Below are 6,000 nucleotides of genomic sequence, written 5' to 3' on the forward strand. Positions count from 1 at the left end.
GGTGGGCGATCACAGAACCACAGCGCGGCGAGAGGACATCTGTAGAGGCAGGAAAACAACCCAAGCATTAGCCTACTCATATGGCTACACTGCAACAAATCATGCATGGTTGATATGAATATATCGTCCACTTGCTGTACATTCTGTTTCCTTCTGAAACTCAATAAATAATAAAATCTAAAATCATTGCACAGACATGTCCCACGTATATCCCTACTGTCGTCGATAGTGAATGTAAAGCGTGAGAGCGAGTAGTCAATGGTTCTAGTATCAGTGACTCCACCGAACCAATATTTAGCAGTATAACATACATGATTCAACGGCAATAGTCTGGAAATTGAAAGCACATACAACAAACTAATAATGTAGCCCACTCACCTCCGCGTAAAAGCGACTGGTTTGAAAAATAAAGATTTCCGTTCTCTTTCTAATATAAAACAATCCTCTCTGCACACAAAAGTATGCAGAATATTCTCCCCTTGGAAAAGGGGTTGAAACGAACCAGCAACAAGTTCAACACGGGGGTAATTCCGTGCTCCAAACACCGGGAAAGACTTGGCTCCAGTCATACAAGGACATTCTCGAGCTATTTCTCTAGCCAAACAACACCCTGAAGATCAGCTCGCGCCTCCGGCGTCTTTATCCCTCCTAGAGCTCGAGCTTTTCAAGAAACGCGCGACTGTGATCCTCTTCGTAGACCAATGACTGTATGGGCCGAGTCCACACCGACAACTGTGCTCTGTGTTCGCAGCTGAATCGCGAAAGGACATAAAATCACACACACGGACACACACGCGCTCAACACAGACACACAGAAATACACAAGTGTGCCACCACCATATCCACAAACTGCCGCTCCAGCTCAAAATGTCACCAGCGGAGGCAACCGTTGAATAATTATATAATAACCACTAGAGAGAGAAGGGGAATCAATAACCGAATTCGCGGAATCGTTTAAGGAGAGCAACAAATGGGAGTATGGAAGTTGTTGGCTCGGCTGCCTCTCCTCTCCGTCACTCTCGCTGCTTTGCAGCTGCGCCGAAGGCCCAAGTTCCTCTCCCCAGTTCGTAGGGGGCGTGTCACGAGCTCCGGGCATCCTTTAACTTCTGTGTAATCAAATGGAGCGCTCCTCCTTGATGCCTTGCGGATACCCCGTTATGCACGACCGTGTCAGCATTAACCAAATATCTCTCTGAAACGGACACCGTACAGGCGGTCAGCCCCGGTGGCAGTGTGAAATTATACCACACCGTACTGACAGAGTAGTATCACATCAAAGCAATAGCATGCATTACGTTGTGCATAAAATGAGCTTTGACTGAAAGTGTATTTACGGTGGTTGCTAATACACAGGCCGTTGTTCCAGCCTCCTTGTCTCTGGGCACTGTTACTGATGCTCAACCGGAGCACCGCTAGATGGAGACAGTTTTCAGGGGAGAGGGGAGCCCACGGAGCCGAGGGCGGAGTGGAGCGCACCGCAGTCGGGGTATATGTTCTCCCCCTCAGCACTCAGCAGATGTCCTCGGAGACTTTATAGACGTCATCAACGTGATGGATGTATGTCATTGTCTAGCGCAGTGAGCATTGAACCCCACCCGACAGCACTCATCCCTGGAGAAGACACTCAAACCCCCGAGGAGAAGCTGTAGGGTGGCAGGTAGCCAAGCGATGTGCCCTTGAGCAAGGCACTTAACCATACTTTGCTCCAGGGGTGCAGTACTACTATGGTTGACCCTGTAAAACAACACATGATGTATGTGACAGTAAAAACGTATTTTTAGTCCACTGGGGCCCTTTAAGGTCAGGCAGGCCACTCCATAGTAATCTTTCATTACTATAATAAGCCGTCTGTGTTGAAGTAATTGACACAAATGAGTTATGCTTCAACCCTGGGATACATATTAGTCTTCCATAAAGACCTACATGTATATTGCTCATCACAGAGATCACGGGCGGCCCCCTCGTTCAAAGGGAAACATGGACATCATTGGGCCAAAGGAGGGCACGCAGTGGGTGATATCGCGTGCCATGCATTCCAAGGTTGGAATCATGTTGGCACTTGCATAATAAAATGGGCACAAAGGTTTGACCTGAACCCGACAGTGAAATAACAGAATTTATTGCCATCCTTGATGCAGCGCATGCACACTAAAATGACTTGGTGATTATGACATGGCGTTGTTGATTCCTTTCCCGATCTCAGTCGTGCAGAGCGGGTATTTGGTTCTGTTGGTAATAGGGTCATAGAAAAAACATCCACATGAAATAAAAAAAGGTTTATTGATCAAATAACATGGAAAACATGTTATCAGACAGATATGTGGTGCTTACCAGTAGTGCCTTAGACCTACTCTAACTACGTACCGCTACCCTCAATGCAACTTACTGTAACTTAAGCCTCTGAAAACGAAAATGGCGACAGTCACCCAAATACAGTGGCGTGTATTCACGGATGCCAAGGGAAGGAAAAAAATGACAAAAAAAAGAATAAGTAAATAAAATAAAAAAATGATATTTCGTCTCTCTGTGTTTCATAATTTTACTTCAGTTCGCAAGAGGCTGAACGTATCTCACACGAGAAAGCATCCGAGTGTGCGAAACAGCGCCCCTATGTCTCTCTACGTGTAGGCCATCTATCTGATGTTGTCTGTTCCAAACTGGTATGACATTGTTGCCGTCCGTACTGTAGCATGGAATGCAAAGGAAGCCAGCGAGCATTTGGCCTCCCTTTATAAAAAAAGTATAACAAATTTGCCAATCAGCATTGAGCTAAACTGAGCGAGCTCAACTGTGAATGGTCCTGGCGCACCAACAAAAACTGTAATGGGAAGCCAGCTTGGATTTGGAATCAGTCCTGTCAAATCCCATTGAGAGCTACATCATTGACAGAAGCAACTTGAATTGTTGCATCTCGTTGTGTTGCTGTCCCCTGGTGGCTAGCTAGCTAGCTAAAATTGTCCCCGGATGGAGATAGGGATGTGGACTTGTGGTTTTACTTAATTCTCTGTACTGGCCAATGATTATAATGGCGATTCTGATCCAACCATTAATTCATACATTGTGCCTCTGGCCAGAGAGGATGGAAGTTCAATATGTAGCTAGATGCAGAAGGCTAATGTTAACTATCTAACATTGCCCTTAAATGGAAGTTAGGCTAGTGAACAATAATTTTTGCCAGATAGCCTAGGACAACCAAAAATAAAAGCGTGCACTGTATGACAGACTGATAGACCGTTTCATCAACATGAAAGAGAGGAGGATGGCATTGTCATTTCTTTACAAGTAGGGTGAGTCAACATGTTTTTCTATGCGCACGCACGCACGCACGCACGCACGCACGCACGCACGCACGCACGCACGCACGCACGCACGCACGCACGCACACACACACACACACACACACACACACACACACACACACAGAGAAGTCAGAAACCATGGACAGCCACATCATATTTACAATACATTGATTGGACTAAATCGTTTTTGGTATCTTTTAGTTGTCACTGTATTAGACTAAGGAGAGGTGATTTGATGATGTTGAAATGTTGAAGTTGAAATGGTGCTGGAATAGTGGAGGCAGCTCCTGTTTTCTTTGCGACTTGCGGTAACTCTCTGCGGATCTAAATCAATAGTTGTTTAGTTGTCCGAAAATGTCGGAAACATTAACTTGCTTGAATATGCTGTAGGTTATGTAACTGTCTGTTATATGCAATGTGCTTTGTGGACTTCACCGGACAGAGGTTGCTATCCGGTTTTGTGATGAAACAAAGGTGTGGTAGAATTTATTCTGCACTGTGTCTTCTTATTGTCTCGGCCTTTAGGCCTATGAAGTAGCAGGTTGTAGAGCAAACAATGCAATTATCACAACACATAGGTTGTAAAATGTGTTTTTTTGCGGGGGGGGCTTGATTTTACCCACGCAACACTATTGCCAAAATGCTCCCCACACCACGCTGGACGGAGGCTCTCTCGCACCCCCTTTGCCAAGCTTACTTAGCTCGCCAGCCAGGATGGCTGTGCCCCCCCCGGTTCTACAAAACGGTACGTGTCTCACCGCCCTACGCCTCTAATGAATTATCTGGCATGCGTCCTCTTGATACCAACCAATTCCAAAATAACACCCGATTGTACATTGTCACGTTTTGAAAATATGAGAGAGAGAGAGAGAGAGAGAGAGAGAGAGAGAGAGAGAGAGAGAGAGAGGAAATTACTGAGTAGCTCTGGCTGTGCAGATATTGTGCTAAGTGGAATCCAAATGAACCTTGGAGAGCACAACAAATGTATTTGGCTACTGCAAAAGCCACAGAGGGACAGTGGGATAGCCTCTAACTCCCTGTTTAATAGGCTACGTTTCTCACAGTCCAAAAATGATACAAACCTAAACCTAAGAAGAAAAGACTATACCTCCACAGTAATGTAAAGCATCTTTAGTTGACTTTAACTGTAGTTGTAACATGATTTTTAGATAGCAGTTTTATTCCAGTAAATCAGCATTTATTCCAATCATGTTGATTGTCAGAGGGGAATAGAAAAAGGGGGATATAAATTGATAGCAAATGAAAATGAATCAAAACCACTAAACTGTCATTATCTAGCCTACAGATACATGCAACATTTGAATTTTTTGGTTGAAGCTCGAACAAAAATACAGATGAACTCTTTGTAAACCATATGACCCAACCACTACCCCCTGTGCTACCATACTTGTGAAAAGACTCAGTAATTATATGATCTCTGTCTGAGGTGAGATGATCATGTTCTAGTGACACATTGACACACAACAATCCAGCCCAGTGTTTTGCGTCGGCATTACGGTGATTTAGTGGTGCTTTAGTGGTTAAGAGGATCGTTGTTCTGTGTGGTTATGATGCTGTGAAGCTGTGAAGCGCTGTCTGTTGTCACCATGGTTACTGGCATGAAGCTATTTTGGACCCATGGGCTGTGTCTTTTGAGCTGTCTATACAATAGAAATAGAATGAATAGAACAGACTTGGAAGCTCTGGTAAATTTATGGGTACACTTGCAATGGCTGCCTGGGATTGTGATGCAATCATTTCCAAGGTAATGTGGAATGTTCATTCAAAAAATGATGTTAACTGATGTGGCTCATGCAATGTAATGTATTTCTGTAATGTCAGTTGACTTGATTTAACAAAGTACAGTACAGATTGATAAGTACACTTCCTGCTTTGTTCTTATGGGTACACTCGCAATGGCCGTCAGTCCACCCATTATGCCGTCGTTGACTTGAATGAGGACGCCCGTTCTATTCATTCTATTTCTATGGTCCAGACACTGTACTGCTGGATGCGTTCCTAAATTCACTCTGGCTATCTACTCCAATTTCAGAGCACTCTCATCTGAGTGTTCCAGAGTGCAGAATAACTGATGAATTGACGAACGCTCAACACCAGTTGAATATGACCGGTGTTGGTAAACATTGGCTCTGGCACTCCAGATTGAATTTAAGAAAGCACCCACCGTATATACATCTCTGCAAGCTGTAGAGGGTGGTGATGATGTCATCCCTCTGCACCGTGTCACATATTTAGAAGAGAAATTGTACATTTCACTCCTCAACCCAGATTTCTTTCTTTCTCTCACACACACACACACACACACACACACACACACACACACACACACACACACACACACACACACACACACACACACACACACACACACACACACACACACACACACACACACACACACACACACACACACACAAAAAAATCACTCGTGATTTAGTTGGTTACTCTTCACATAAGCATCCATCACTGGCCCCGTCACAGCACACAAAGGTATGGCTGTATCACTAATCAGCAAAGGTGCAGTTAAAATGGGCATGTCATAAAATAAACCCAACTTAAATCAGAGACACACAAACAGCCCAGAGGGGAAACCAGAAATCAATGGTTCAGCCTGTGTGTGTACTGTGCTGTGTTCTTTTTGGGGGAGGGGTGGAGAAAAGGGGAAAGTAGCAAGTGTATC

This window comes from Salvelinus namaycush, chromosome 6, assembly GCF_016432855.1.
Source record: "Salvelinus namaycush isolate Seneca chromosome 6, SaNama_1.0, whole genome shotgun sequence".
Taxonomy (NCBI): domain Eukaryota; kingdom Metazoa; phylum Chordata; class Actinopteri; order Salmoniformes; family Salmonidae; genus Salvelinus; species Salvelinus namaycush.